The sequence below is a fragment of the Carassius gibelio genome, chromosome B1 (assembly GCF_023724105.1).
Source record: "Carassius gibelio isolate Cgi1373 ecotype wild population from Czech Republic chromosome B1, carGib1.2-hapl.c, whole genome shotgun sequence".
Taxonomy (NCBI): Eukaryota; Metazoa; Chordata; class Actinopteri; order Cypriniformes; family Cyprinidae; genus Carassius; species Carassius gibelio.
In genome coordinates, this window is record NC_068396.1 from 4,458,164 (window position 1) to 4,475,713 (window position 17,550).

Genomic DNA, 17,550 nt, shown 5'->3' on the forward strand with positions numbered 1-17,550 from the left:
TTTTGTTTATTACGGGAAGTGTCTGCAGTCAGGGAGGGAATAAATGAAAGGGGTAGAGGAAAGAAAAACAGAAACAACAAAGCACATCGATAAATCTCAACAAAGCCATTTTTACTGTTCCAGCCACATTCTAGAAGCGGGAAAGTTATATCAATTGCAATGCGGGATGTCAACTGACAAAGCAAGAAGACACCGAAATCCAGCTTGAGTGAAGGCTTGAATGCTTTCTCTTCATCTCACTCGCGCCGTTTGACACAAAACCCTTTGTCTTTTTCGTCTACGGTTGCCAGAGTTGATCTGTTGAAGGGATAATAGTCATTTGTAGTCTTTGTATGATGAAATGTAACTGTTATTGAAGCTCAACAAGTATGAAATATCACCTACGAGAAGAGATGGCACAATCTCAAACTTACAGTAATTGTGTCTCACAACAGCACAGTGTGCATCGCAGTGTTGTTTGAGAATTTTGTGTCTTAATCTTAATTCATCTGTTTTGTTACGGTTAAAAAAGACTTAAAGGAAGACTTTGCATGCTTTAAGATTAAGTGTCCTATAAATTCCAATGTCTGTTCTATTTCTTGCTATATGTCATATATATGTATATATGTATGTGTGTGTGTTCAACATTCATGGTAAAGTAAATTACGATTAGAACTGTATCACACATTTTTTTTTTTTTTTTTGCATTTAAACATTTACAAGTTTTGCCCTGGATGTGCAACACTTTGTACAAGTTAAATGCAAGTGGTATCAGTCGTACAAATGCTAATAATATCTCCAGTAAAATAATGATCGACTGATTAAAAAAACAAAAAACAAAGGAACAAACAAAAACAAAATTGTATGAACCTTATGACAGAAGTTTCACCAATAAACAAATTATTAAAACAAAGTTATACTGACATTATGAAAGAATATGAATATAAACATATTCATTCCCAAAACTAATTCTGCGTTTGGTCTTACATCTTTTCAATCTGCTGCCACTTGCGATTGGAATGCTCTGCAAAACATTGTCAAACTAGATAAACTAATTCCAATTTCATCCTTCAAAACTAGTATATCATACTTGTTCACGGACAAATGCAGTTGCTTCACTACATAAATATCTAACGTTTTTTATTTTATTTTTTTTTTTTACAGTAAATAGATTGATGATGTGTGATGTATATATATATATATATATATATATATATATATATATATATATATATATATATATATATATATATATATATATATATTGGTTTAAAAGTATAATTCATAGGGATGTGAATAAACTGAATTAAACGTGATAAATGTGGATAGTTCATACAGCACTTCAAATGAATAGTGCATTTCTCTAATTGAGGCTTTTGACTGCATACGGAAGTCAGATTAAATTTAGGCACCGTTTGTGATGCTGAGATCTCTTCTGAGACTGTAAAAGAGACCCATGGGATTTCTACAGTCTTTTGCCTTAAAATAGCCATAAGAAATGTTGGAAAAGCCTCAGAATCAATTTAGGATATGTTTAAAAAATTACTACAAGAGTATTAAAAAAAAAAAAAAAATCACTTTTTTTTTTTTTTTTTTTTTTTGTGAGTGTGTTCCCATATGTTCACAACAATTTAAAGCATAATAATCATGGTAAAATCATTTGTCAATGACAAATTGTTTCTAGTACCCATCACATCCAATGCACCCTTTGTAGTGTGCTTGACAGAGGACTCCAGTGCGGTCTGCATAATGCACCATTAAGGTTAAGTGCTCATGCATAAACCCTCTTTTCCTTTCAAAGGCAATCGAACCTTGGTTGCTCCCGAGCTCTTAATGATCACAGTCTGGAAGCTCCGTTCAAAAAATAAAATGTCAAATGAAAACCCACGGCTTAAACTACATGAGAGAAAGTCAAGGGGCGCATTAAATGCTTTAAGGACCTCCGTGGAGCCCCGTCCACAAATCCTATTAAATGCAGCTATCTGCCGATGATACCCTATAATGAATGTATTTAGTTTGAGTTTTGGCCTTACCATCTTCAAGAAAGGGGTCATTAATGTGACGCACATGGCCCAAATCCACTCTGTAAGCAGAAAACGCAAATATCTCAAAGCTTATCCGTGACTATTATGATTTCTTTAGCCGTTGTGGGTGAACAGCTTTGTAATGTTAGCATGAAGACATGCTTTAGATGCTGTTAAATTTGACAAAATGCTCAATTTGTCATTTCAATACAGATTTCTGGGCAAGAACACTCGTTTGATGTTTATTTCGGAGTGTCTCGTAATGGATGTTTACTCAACTGATGTCCAGAATAGCAGCACCATGGCCATTCAAACCTCAGATTTTTAAAGTCACTTGAAAAACTACTTGAAAAATAGATTTAAAATGCAACCTAAATGCAGAAATGATCCCAGGTGCCCTTGCATGGTAAACCAAAATTGTACCACTATCACATTTTGCACATAAGGAGAAACAAGGCCATGTTTTACCATAATAAATAAATGAATTGCATATGCATATCTATATCTATATCTATATATTAGGGGTGTAACGGTTCACAAAATTCACGGTTCGGTTCGATACGATACACTGATGTCACGGTTCGGTTCGGTTCGGTACGTTTTAGATACAGCAAAATGCAAAAACATCTCAACTTTTCAGAATGCCGCAAGCGCACCGCGGGTCATGTGACAAGAACTAACCAATCAGCTTCATCCTTTCCCATAACAACGTTGAAAACTCAGCCAAGATGAAGGAACAGCTGATTATAGTTGTATATGGATTGCAATTTTGAAATAAATTTAGTAGCAGAGCTACTGCAAGCGATTTTTAGAGCTGCAAATCCATTTATCCTTCGCTGAAATTTCCGCGTCTCATGGAGAGAGCACGTCATTGTTGCTTAGCAAAGACAGACGCCTCATGAGCGCTTCTGCCCGAGCGCTTTGGAAAGGAGGAGAAAGACGTGCTTAGCGGTTTCCACGCGTTTTTAGGAGCGATATGTGAACGGACCCTAAGGCGCTCGCTCACTCAGCACGCGCTGAAGGCTCGTTGCAAAATGTCTAATGCATTTAACAGACCAGAAATATAAGATCCTAAAATAACCAACAGGTCTGGTGTTTGGGTGCACTTTGGATTCCCTGTAAGCTATAATACTGGTGTCTAAATGCTGCAGGCATAGTTTGTTGCGTGCATGTTTCTCCTTTTTTTCGTCTTTTCCCAGATACTGACACAATAAGGTGATGTCGGCGTAAATGAGTTGACATGTTTCAAGTATTCACGCTGGTGTTTTTTTTTTTTTAAAGCAATGAAGCAACCGCGCGAAGCCCTCACTATATAGGATTTTAGAAAGAATGCAGAGCACTAGTGTAGTGTGCAAACTTACCACAGTGTGGATTTCAGAAAGTGTGCAAAGACTTCACGTGCACACTTACCATAACATGGATTTACAAATAATGTTCTAAGGAGGGGCTCTCATGTCACTCTGATCGAGCAGCTCATAGATGGAATCATGCATCTCAAACAATATGTTTGAGAGTCATCTTCTTTTTCTAGTCTGTTAAACGCATTGGCCATTTTGCAACGAGCCTTCAGCGCGTACTGAGTGAGCGAGCGCCTGACTGAGTCATAACATAACATAAACATAAGTTGGTGTTTTTTTCTTCTTCGGGAGTGTCAGGGGCGTTGCCTGTTACGTCGTTTGGGTTATTGGGCTACCTTGTTGAACGCATATCATTATATTTCTCTTTTTTTTTTTCAAATATAATTAATTAGTCCAACGAACCGTTCGGTATGCATAATGCGTACCGCGTACCGAACCGAAAGCGTCGTACCGAACGGTTCAATACGAATACGCGTATCGTTACACCCCTACTATATATATATATTATTATTATTATTATTATTATTATTATTATTAGCAGCAGCAGCAGCAGTAGTAGTAGTAGTAGTAGTAGTATTGTAGGGGCTGTACATTTACATTTTTTAGTGATTAGAAGCCACATGATGGAGATTCCTATTCAGGCACTGAAATACCTCAAAAAAAAAAAAAAAAAAAAAAAAAAAAATACAAAGGAACAAAAGCAAACCAAACCAAATCAAGAGAAAAGAAATGTGTGTAGGTGTTTAAATTGCTAAAGGAAGCGAGCAATAGACACACTTATACAATATAAAAGTAATGGAATGAGGACAAATGCAATTTGCTATTTTGCTACAGGCTCTGTTAGACTTAATCAGCAACTTGTTCATCTGGAAATGTATAATGAACAAAAACAGACAAATGTCCGTAATGCTAATACTAAATTTGGTCCAAGTAAATTACTGCTTTGTTGGTTAAAATACTCCGAAAAAAAATATGTAATTATCTTAAGTGCATTTGGATTGGGTAAATGTTCCCCACTGGCAACCAGATGAAAACAGAATCAGTGAAGAATAAAAAGATTTTTGAAATAATGTTTGAAATGACTGACCAAAATTAGATTCAGTGTTTAACTATAAAACCATAAAGCAGTTAAATTAAGCTGTGTATATAGAACTACTACTATTACTACTACTGCTGCTACTGACAATAATAACAGATGAATCTGTATCATTGCTTGATGTAAGAAATGTAATGTGTATACTGACTTGAAAATCATTTCCCTTCTAGTAATGCCAGATTTGTGAATCAATCACTCTTTGGATCTAATCGATCAACTGGGTTTACAAATAGGTCTCAAATAATTTAAAATTCAGTTTGATTTTCTTGGACAGTCATACACTGTTTTTTCACACATACTTTGTAAAACAAAGATTGGATGAGCAAGATATTTACCTCTAATCTATTGTAGGAAGCAAAACTCACAGCTCTTCTTTGCAAATACAGCTGTTGAACGACTCTGGCTACTGCAGGTAAAGGTATATCCTTCATACTAAAAAAAAAATATATCTAAATTAAGGGGACTTTTTTTTTTATTGAGACACAGTACTGATGCAAGGGTGCTCCTGGAAACAGCCTGACTTACAGTTTTGTATTGACACAGTCAAGTTTGTTAAAGCGTAATTTGGTAGTGCTCGTGAAAATCTAAACTTTATCCATAAAATCTTCAAAAAAAAAAATGGTCTAAAGATAATTAAACACCAAATATGGTAAAAAATAGGACAAGATTTGTAGAAGCATCAACACATTTTAGCTGAAGGCGGAAACTTAAAACCACCTGGGTCAATCAACTTGAGGCCACAAATCAGAAGAAATATCAATCATTTTTCAAGAGCAAAAGGTTAAAAAGTAAAGCTTCAAGATGGCACTGAAGGATTTCTTCTTTTTATAGAGACTGAATTCAATCAGTGTACCACATTTTGGGTTCCTACTTTAAAATCCAATAGCAGAAGACTGTGAAAACCAACAGAATAAAGGCTGATAGTAATTAAAGCAGTGACAGATTGCTTTGTGAACGGCCACTGGGTTTTCTATCAAAAAGTCAGGCACCATCAGGGTTGGATTAAATGAACCACCCTTCTGACCTTTACCAACCTGCTTCACACGTTTCAGTCTTCAGTCTTACTAATTCTGATGCTTGATCCCAAATCCACATGAAAAAAAAAACATGGATTCTTCCAGCAACTGCTCAACGGGTTGGACAACTGTGGAGAGGATCTCCTGGCTGCCTGTCTGTATGCCTTAGCTTCTACCATCATGTCAGCCATGCTGCTGTTACATACATCAGCTCTGTTACAACAGCCTAGTGAGCTGCTTCGCCGTCTGCTGTCTGCATAGACTGCATCCTGACTCAAATCAAAGCTCATAAGAGGCACTGCAAGACAAAACATCCACAGAAATACTGGAAATGTACTGGTAATTTTACAAACATTTCCTTTAACCCTAAACTACAATGCAATGTACAAATCAGGTAAAGCACTTGTGGAATAATTAGTATGGGAAAGTCTTTCATATTTCCCTAATTAATGTGAAGTTTTTTTTTTTTTTGCTGACTCATAATGACTAGTTGACTCAGTTAGTGTGGTGCAGCTGACGAGGTCGTAAATGAATATTATATTGGGAAATATAATGGTTTTCATTTTCTTTTCTTTTTTTTAAGAAATGATGAGTCAAATTATGATTATGTAACAGATATTTCAAGCGTGTGATATTTTTACATTTGATTGGGAAAAAAAAAAGAGTAGTCAATTACTTCAGTTCCTCAAAATACACACTACTTACACACAGTCAACTCCACTGAGCAAGCTGGCAAACTATATTTTGCTTAAAAGTTATAACACATCGACCATCTGTCTAATTCATTTTATATAGTATCACAACCCCTACCAGAGCTGATTTACAGCTACAAATAACCAGGCTTTCAGATCTCAGAGGAAGTGAACTGTGAGACTGGAGCTGGCCAGCCATGACCATAATTCAGTAATGCAAACAAAGCAAGCCTGAAAAAATGACAGCTGGGAATTACTGACATTTCCTGGGAAATGGCCCCTAAACCTCATTACACATTACCAACATATACAGTTGAATTAAAAAAACAACAGTTTTTTTTTTTTTTTTTTTTCATGTAAACACATTATTCCCCCAATATAAACTAAAGGATGCAAGTAGCATGGAAGATATCGTGTCAAGTTTTTCATTGGCGAAAAGCCATATGTGCAACATTTAAATAGGTCTGAATTGCAATAATATGAGGCTCAGATTAGGTATTGCTGGAAGCATGATTGGCCTTATTTCCAGATGGGTCTTTTCGGTTGTTTTAAGCAGCTTTTATAGCAGCTGGAGGATTCACACAAATCACAAATGCCAGCAAAAGTGCTTAACTTTATGTCTTTATGAACAAATCTCACAGAACAATTCAAGAAATTGCAAAAAAAAAAAAATCCAATATTTCAGTAAAGCATGAGATAGACACATGTCTATTCATGCTCAGATGCTCTCTGTGAAACTATTGAGTCTGTAATAAATAGGCACCCTGTTACCCCCCACACTCTGAAGTTCAAAGAAGCTCTGTGAAAAAGCTCTTCTATCATTCTATACTGTCTGGCTTTAGAATGAGGTCAACAGCACATCTATCTTTTGTCAGTGAAGGCTAATGCAATATAATGACTTCAAAGAGGTCCAAGGCTGTAAAAAAGAGCACAAAGTAAAGTACAGAATGTTCAGTACAGACAAACAGTGCGAGCCGCATGAAGGCTGGATGTCCTTTCAGAGGCTCACGCCAACACTGTTTAAACCTTCAAAAACTAAAACACGCAAATCTGCCTTTATCAAACAAACTTTTGTTACAATATGCATTGTTCAGTGTTGCTACACTTATACTGTGCAAAATGTTATGATTTGCATTACATTAATGTATAAACAATAGGTTTTGGGTAAATATAATAAAATATTTTAATAATAAAATAAAAACAACAACAACATCAAAAACAAAAACAAACAAACTAACAGTTGTGTAAGTCTAAAAGTAGTTTTTTTTTGGGACATTACATGGTATGATAGTACATGACAAAATAAAAAAAAAAAAAAAAAACTTTTTAGTGAAACAGATTTGGAGAAAAAAATAAATACATAATAATATTTACCATTACTGCCAGAATAATATAAAACACACACACACACACACACATGGTCATTGCACATTAGCTATAATGTACAATGGAACTTTTTAGCTTAAAAAAAAAAAAAGTTTAATATTATGACTACAGGCAGAATATAATTAATAAAAAGGTATATATATATATATATATATATATATATATATATATATATATATAAAGAAAACACAAATCTAAAAAATATAAAAATATATAAAAATATATACAAATATGCCCCCCTAAATTAATTGGATATATTTGATATAAGCTTTAGAGTATAATATATGTTTTTAGAAAAAACAACAACAACAACAAAAAAAACTTTTGTGATAAACAAAACAATGGTGGAATAAGCTATAATCACATGATGCAAACTCTCATAAGCCAGCAAGAAAAAAATATAACAATGTCATATAATGAAAGTCCAAAATAAAATAATTTTATAATAATTATTTTTGTTCTAAATATTTAGCTGGCATTGGGTAACGGTTTTAAAAAAATATTATATTAAACTTCGATCATATATGTAATAATAAAAAATAATATTAATAATAATAAATACAGACCAAAAACACCATGCATTTTCAATGGCACTGTAAGGGTAACCAGTAAGGGGCCGAATCAATGACATGCTGAAATTAAACACATAATCACTTTAAAAGCAGCAGTGGGCCAAGAGCCCACGGGGAGGACAGCAATGGGGGACCCTATATGCCATGCAAAATCTATTGGAAAACGAGTCAGGCTGGACTTTTAACACAGAAAACCAGCTCGTCTAATGAAAAGGTCCCCATGAAATGTGAAGAGAGGGTCCGTGCGCTCGATATTGACATGCCCCACGGTGTTCTCTGAAGCTCAAGCCTCAGCTATCAATCAAAGAGCAGTAGAAGAACGTAATGTTCCCCCGAATACTGTGTACATCCAAACGTCCGTGGCTGGAATCCATTCAGTGAAAAATAGAGAGTCGGATGGTAGATAAAATATATGACTGGAAATCAAAAGACTTAAAATGAAATTTAATTAATACAATATCATGAAAAAGTACTTAATGTAAACCATCTTGTTCATTTCCATCCTTAGCATCCATTTTCTAAATGACATGGAATGGAAATACTATCAATTCACCAATAAGATTAATGTGACTGCCAAATGTTAATGGGAGCAGTGTGATCATACGCCATACGCCAATCTGAGATTACAGATTCGCTCTCTTTATTTCATTATTTCACTTGAAGCTTTCTGTTCAAAACTTTCTATGAGAGCTGTCTTCTTAGACCACAAAAACAAAATCGTACTATATTATCAAGTGTTTAAATTATGCAAAAGATGGTAGGAGCTTCAAATTCAACCTACAATAATATCCTATCGATGAGTAGAAAGTCGAAATAAACAGCATTTATCTAAACTAGAAATCTTTTGCAACATTACAAATGTCTTTACTTTCACTTTGGATCAGTTTAATGTGTCCTTGCTGAATAAAGGGATTCATTTATTTGACATAAAATCCTAATGATCCCAAATTTTGAACAGTAATGCATGTTCCAATGACATGATCTCTACTCCAACTACCAATGCATGGAAGATACTGTATATGGAAGTGAACGTGACTGCATTGCTAACATTTCATTGACGTCTGAAACTAGGCTCAATGCTGGTCATGCTGGTTTTACAGTGAAGCGAGTCAAATGGTGATTCTTTAATAAGTGAGAGGTTAAGTATTCTCAGTGGGTTGAAATAATAATTCAACCCAAAGGTGCCCGTGTCGCTAATGCTTCAGTACTCTGACCTACCTTTCTTCAGAATTATACTGGATTCTCTAAAAAGAGTCTGCTGGGATTATCATTATCATTCTTGTGTTTCCTACAAGCCTGGATTTCCAGCTAATGCCTGGGATTGCTCTCCCCCTGACGGGATCAGGACTCAGCGGGGGACTCAAACGGACCTCACTCAGAGCATGTTTAAAACATTCTCTTCTGCGTGCTGAATGATGTTAGCGGATCAAGTTAAGCAGAGTTCATATTAACGATTAAAACCCTGAATTCTGATGGTTCACTGGGGAAGTGTGAGCTCAGTCTAAAAATCGGTCTACTACTGTGATCTGTAAGAGTTTTCAGCTCGCATTCTGTGAAGGTTTACTTAAAGTCCCTCCTAAGTAAGAAAAGGCTGAACTTAAATGGGAAGATACAGTAAAAACAACATCTCTTTTAAAAGCAATTCATTTAGGACTACTTAACAACCAAAATTGACAACTATTGCACATCGATATTCTTTTTTTGCGCAATGCACATAATACTTGTCATTGAGCCTGTAGCATAAATAAATAAATAAACAACCATAATTATTTTAAATTATTATCTGCTATTCAGAATGTGTAATGCTGAATGTTTATTAATTTATTAAAACATATTCACATTTCAATAAAAAAAAAATACAGCACTCTCAAAATATACACCCTAAAATCAACAAATGATTGAATTAATGAATGAATTAATTAATATTTATTTATTTATTTTTATGATGCTTGTTGTTTAGCGTGGATGAATGAATGAATGAATAAACAAACAAAACAAAAACGTGTAACTAATTATTTATTCATTAGTAGTAAGCTTCATGAAAAGCATTATATATATATATATATATATATATATATATATATATATATATATATATATATATATATATATATATATATATATATATATAACAAAAGAATGAAAGCTGTAGACCTGTCATTCAAGCTGTGCATTTTAAATGTTTACCTCAAAAATGAATTGCAATTTTACAATAACAAGTACAGCATTCTATAAATATTTCTAAAAGAGTTACACAATTATTTATCATACGTTATTTATCTTGAACGCAGAGCTGGTGGATGAGGTCACATATTTTGGCCCAGTGTTTTGTTCTTGTGATTCTTCAGCACAGGCACAAATTCTGGCTGAGACGAGCTGATTGTAATGTACACGAGGTCAAGGCAGATCACACAAGACCCGGAATTACATTACAGCTTATTTTAAGGCCAAGGAGCACCCTCTTGATTCATCCATCTTGGTTTGATGCTGTAGGGCAAGAGCATGAGTCGATACTGCCAAGTTTGCACTGCTGCTGCGTTGGAATGGTCACTAAAGAAGATATTCAGCTTTGACTGCTATGTAGCCTCAGGCCGCAGACAATGCAATAAAACGCACTGTCAGGGGAGCAAGAATATACACAGTACTGGGTGACATAATACTTAAAAGATTACTTGCCTTATGGGTATAAGAACCCAGAAACAAAAAAAAAATAGGCCGATCCAGAGGTCAAGAGGCCTTTAATGATATGTTGGGTGTCAGAAAGCACTTTGCCACTTTTATGCAAAATTTAAGCTGTAAAAATTCACTAGTAATTCGGTTACAGTTAACTGATAACCTATGTGTTATAATTGCAATGTATCTAAATGGCAGGATGCCCTCTGAAGAACGTAATCTGAAATCGTTTTGATCCTGGATCTTCTTTTTGAGGCAATTACTTGAGGCGTTTCACCCAGGATGTCAAGTGCATAATCAATCTAGTGACTGATGACCACTAACACAAAAACCTTAAACATCTAGTTGAATTAGATATACACCTACCAGAAATGATAAAATAATTAAAAAAAAACATAAAAAAATAATAATAATTAAAAACATAAAAATGGCGATTTTTGTAAAATGGTTGGAGAAAATGCTACCCATATAATAATAATAATAATAATAATAATAATAATAATAATAATAATAATAATAAAATAAAAAAACAAATCCCTCTGTAAAATAAAAAACATGACAATAATAATAATAATAATAATAATAATAATAATAATAATAATAATAATGTGAACATTTTGATAAAAATAAATTAACATAATAATAATTGTAAAAAGATTAAATGAATTAAAATTCAAATATGATATATAACTTTTATTACTATATAAACTATATAGAACTTTGAAACATCTGTTAAAAATGAGGTAAGCTAAAATAAATGACAAATTCAAATAAAAACATCTGTGAAATAAGATTGAACTAAACAAAGATAAAATACACGACAGTACAAAAAAAAAAAAAAAAAAAAGTTAAACGGGTTAATGCTAACCAGTCAAACACATTATAGCATAATAATAATAATAGCATTATAATGTAAATAGGCATGCTGTTAAAAATAATAGTATATTTTTTTTTGCAATGAAATGTTGCTGCACTGTATAAACATACTAAAAACCTTTCCATTTTGTCAGCAGTTGCTTCATAACATCACTTCTTTTTGAACAATTTGTTTGTTACCAATACAGCTTTTACAAGTTTCTTGCACAATATGAACTCCACTGACAGCTGCCTGTCTCAAATACTGCTTCCAGACATACTCCACAGTGATTTTCTCAGACAGACAGAAAAACAAAAAAAAACAAAAAAAAAAACAGTAATAATAAAATATCATTCTGTTCCAGCTGTGAACGAGTCCTGCACTGGTTGCTACAAAGATATAACTTGAATATTGTAGTGCAAAGTCTAGTCACCCAAACATTGAATTATGTAACATGCATAGAAGCTCCGTGCATACAATCTTTTGATGAGCACAGTTTTCTTTCCAGGCTGTGATGTTTACAACATAGCCACGAACTATGATTTGCGGCTTGCTACTGCTATTTGCCAGCAGGAGATTTTAGGAGGAGGGACATTCATATTCTACTGAGCAAACATTTGTATTTGCCCCTGCTTGAATGACTCTACCGTTCTTGTCCTGGGAAAAAACGACTGAATTTTGCTTAAGCAAAATATATTTTAAAGGGGTCATTACTTTATAATGATTCCTGAGGTGCACTCCTTTTTTTTTTTTTTAAGATATAATTAGATTACATATAAATTCTCATTATAAATTTAGATATTCAGCTGAAGTCAAAAGTTTTACATACGCCTTGCAGAAACTGCAAAATTGTAATAATTTCCCCAAAATAAGAGGGATCATACAAAATGCATGCTACTGTTTATTACCTACGGACCTGAATAAGATATTTCACATGAAAGAGGTTAAGAGCAAGAGTTCAATGTAAATGCCCACTGCTATGATTGGCTAACATCTTTGCATATGAAATGAACATTACTTGTAACTTATATTGCATATTTTATAACAGCCCCTAAGATGAACTATGGTGAAAGAAACGTGATAATCAACCTCAAGTGCAAGCATCAAGTCATGTTTCAAGTCAAATTCTGTGTCTGTAGTTTAGTGCACATAAAATCTATTTCCTTTTACACGGTCACATTAAACTTCTCTGCTCCAAAGCAGCACAGCAAGAAGACTTTACACAGTGTTTTGCATAGTGAAGTGCATCATTCAAGTGGCCTATACACAGCCAGGTACTTTTCATCTTTTATTTAAACCTGGTGTCGTCAGTGTAAAACAGTACACCTGAAAGTGCTTGTTATTCAGCAGGGACTGGCCTAAAACACAGGATATTTATTTGTCCTAATGCTGATCCCTCATGCTGCCAGATCCATGTCTACTTTCAGCCAAACAGCAGCCAATGGCTCGAATGACTAGTCAACTTCTAGACATCTTAAGAGCTTGATTTCATCTATCTGGAGTCGGATAAAATCCCAGTATTGGCCATCAGTACAGTACTAGTTGATGCCCACCGTGGCATTGCAATGACCAGTGATGCTAATGAGGTCCAAGGCTTCGGCCTGCTGGCAGTCTGTCCTCTTAATTTGGACAAAAATGTGTGGCGGCAGAGAAAGTATTGCTGATTCCTGGGTAAATCAGAAATAATGGTACCTACTTCAACTACACCAGCAGTTCTCCACTTATTAAATGTATCTAAAATAAACAAGCAACAAACAAAAAAAGAAAGAAAAAACAAAACGAAAAGAAAAGAAACTGAGTATTTAAAAAAAAAAAAAAAACAGACCGCCTGCTGTTGGGATCATACAGTATCTAGCATTTGCAACTTTAAAGACTTCAAGAAGTCAATAAGTATCTTGAAGTGTTGAGAACCTAAAAGATTTGTTTAAAAAATTAATGAGCACAGTTTGTACAGAATTGTCTGAAGTATTCATATAGTTTGCTTGAATACACTAAATACATTTCACAAATACTGTAAGTTGAGCCAGGACAGCTATCGATCACATTCACTCTAGCAGAGGTAGCATGCAATACCAAAACGCAAAGCTAACATTGCATCGAACCTTTGTTTAGCAGCTTTATGTTAACTTGAGGTAAACGTTTAACATGGTTAAATAAGCAACTACATAATTACCACAATAAAACCTAGCAACTGCAATGTAATACCATCCCTTCATGAAGAGGACTCTTGCATAAGAACACAACAAATCGAATTTTTTTTTTTTTTTTGGTATGATTCACGAAATCTCTTTGAAATTAGAGAAAAAAAAAAAATATTAGTATGATATAATTACTAGTTTTTTAATGTTTTTGGCTTAATATTTATATACAAGTAAACATTTTGTAAGAGTACAGATTTATTTATTTATTTATTTACTCACTTCCCCTTTTCAGCAATGATGTGATTGATAAAACGTGATAGTAAAGACTTTTATTAGAAAATATTTATACTTTAAATAATAAATGCTGTTTTTTTTTTTTTTTTCATCAAAGAATCCTGAACAACAGCAACAAAAATACTATTTTAATATTTCACAATATTGCATTTTTATCTGTATTTTTATTAAATAGATGCAGCTTTGATGAGAATAATGGACTTATTATATATAATGGCATACAATACTGCAATTTTTGCAATTTCTTTAGGTTCAATAATAATAATAATAATAATAATAATAATAAATAATAATAATAATAATAATAATAATAATAATAATAATAATAGTTAAAGAACAACTCAAATCTTCTGGAAATGCACAAGTATAGTTAAATCTATTATATTGGAATCAAATTATATAAAAATTGTAAGGATGAGAGATAAAAAATGTATAAATTCATGAAGATTTTAAGCTTAAAGTTAAAAATTGGCAAGTAACATACTGAGTTAAACATAACTTGAAGTAAAATAAATAAATAAAACATTTTATTTTCTTACAGCACATGCCAATAATCATTTAAATAATAATTAGATTTACGACTTTGAAAAAATCTTTTGCTATAGCTTTTCTATCTTGACTCATCTTCTGAAACTGTTGTCTGTCAGATGCTGGTATCCAGCCCAGATCCGTTTCAAATGCTCACAGTCTGTACTTTACAGAGCTCCAGATTGGCCAATCTTGATAAAATCAAGATGGAGAATGTGACAGCTGCAGAAGAATTGATCCGGCAGCGCAGTCAGCTACTTAGCCGTGACTGCGTCAGCCGGCCGTTCCTGGCAGTAAATTAAGGGGTGGAAACTGTTTCCCTTCTCCTGAGAGATCTGCTAAACGCTCTCATGCGTGGCTCTGTGTTGCCTGATAGATTTAAAGGGACCTACAAAAGCATCAGAGTACCAACAAAATTTACGATGCTAAAAGATGAAAATGAAACAGGGAGAGAAAGAGAGCGAGAGGTCTTGTTAAGTCTTTCAGCCAGTGAAATTGGAGCGATAAAGGCCTAGAATAAGAAAGTCCATTATACACTTGAATATGATTACACAGAGAAATCATTTAAAGGTCATTTTGTATAGCGGCGCAACGGAGAACAGGTCGCAACTTGAGTGCCAGTCATCCACAAACAATTTACATTCATGCATATAAATCTACTGCTCTATTAAACACTACGTGGATCATGATTTCTGAACATGATTTCAAAATGGATAATGGATGTTGCATTTAGCACCTCTTGTTCTGTTGTTCCCGCTTTGCTGTAGAGCCAAATGTCAGACTGTTTTGTGCTCATAGGAGTCAATAAGTCATCACACCAAATGAGGGCCCTCACTTGTATCGTTCATTAATAACATAATTAACCGGAACGGCTAATATGGTGTTAATAGCTTTGTGGGGACTTGGTATTTGGTTTTTTCATTACAGTGCATGACTGATGCAAATGTTGGGAGAATACATTTCCAGATTGATTTTCCAAGGCTGTGTAGTCTGCTGTGATTGACAGACAACAGTTGACATAGATGAGAAATCTAAATTGTTCTTTCTCTATATGCATCCTGATATTATGCAATTAATTTTTGCACTTTAGTTCAGTGTGGGAAATATATTTGCCAATAACACAACAACATTATTTTTATTTTTATTTTATTTTTAATAAAATAAAATCTGTAATATAGACACTTTTCACAATCAAATCTATGCCCAATAAAATATCAAATCAAGTCCCATCCTACATTTTTCTGAATATCCTAGAAATTGCTTCCCATTACACAAGTAAAATGGGTTATGAGTGAAGTTTCGTGTTCACTTTTATTTCTGGTTCACTCCATCATACTCAAGACAAGTGGAAAAGGCACACCAGATTTTGGTGCAATATAAACGTAGAAAAATATACGTTTTGTTACTATTATATAAAATTAAACAAATTCTTAACTGTTCAAATGGGTCTGCTGTAATAAGGTCATGGACAGCAAGCAATAAATAAATAGGCTACATACGCAAGCAGTGGTACTAAATGCAAAGAATAATATACAATATAGCAAAAACAAACAAACAAACAAACCAAAACAAAATGAATAACATACCAACCAACAAACAAATAAAGAAAGAAAGAAACAAACAAACAAAGAAACAGACAAACTAATAAATAAATAAATAAGTTAACAGCGTTAATGAAAGAAAAATCAATTAAAAGCCCAAATCAAATGTTATTTTGGTGCAAATTCATCTTTCACTCAATAGAAGCTACTAAAATTAGATGGCAAAATTGACAGGTTGCATGACATGCCTTCATCCTCAAACACCATAATATTAATTAACTTCACTTCAAGTTCAATGTAAATCTTGGTCTTGAAAAATAAAATAAAATTAAGAATCACTGAGCTGATGTTTATAGTAAGTGTTTTAATAAGGTGAAACTATCTTGGTAATTATTCATACTGCGAAGTGCAAACAACAGAAAACTATAATGTGCATAGCAAAGAATACAAAAGTTTGTCACAATAATAATGTCTTTTTCATGCATGTGAAATGGCTTGCGATTGTTTATGAAGATTACTTCATGAGCATGCCTCTGCTCACTAGTGCGAGATCACATTTGAAGGCACTCGCAGATAGTTCTTATGCCGGCAGCTTTGGAATAATCCTGATGATGCAAAAAGTCTGGAGACAATATATTAATGCTTTTGTAATGAACTCCATGGAATAATGAATGGTTGGCATGCCTCATTTTTCCTTCCTTGTTCAATGACATTGGTCGTCTTGTCACTGCGCGACTGCTTTATGGACTTTGATTGACCTTTACAGTGCTTAAGTGGAGCATCATACTAAAATCACATTTGATTCCCTCACATTATTATTGTTTCCTCTACAAAATAAATGAGGACTCATCTAAATAAATTTAGACTTTTCCTGAACATAATGCAGTGTTTTGGCTCATGCAAAATAATTCTAGGGTGCTGTTTGTGGACATCAAAGCTTCACAGTGCAGTTGCAAAGGTATTGTGAGTAGTTTTTACTTTAGCAGATTCTTACAATCTTGCAAAGATTCCCAAATCTCGATGACATTGTGGCCCAAGGATTTGAAATATACAGGCATTCTGTGCCATTTGAAAATCACAAGTCTGATGACTAAAAAAAACAGCATGCCTCTCCTCAAGAGACAGATTTTAGGTTTCATTCATGCCACTAACACAATTAAAGTGCATTGGCACAAACACTCTGACACGAAAAATGCAGTGGAAATAACTGGAAATCTGCTTTTATTTTTTATTTTTCCCATTCTATGTTATTTCTTTTGTCTGATGAAACATCCTAACTTGAAGAAACGGCAGTAAAAGCATGTCTCAAGTATGTTATTTTCAGATCAATAAATGATTGGCCAGTGTTTCCACTCAAACGCGTGTTTTGAAATTGCACATTTTCTTGCTGCAGA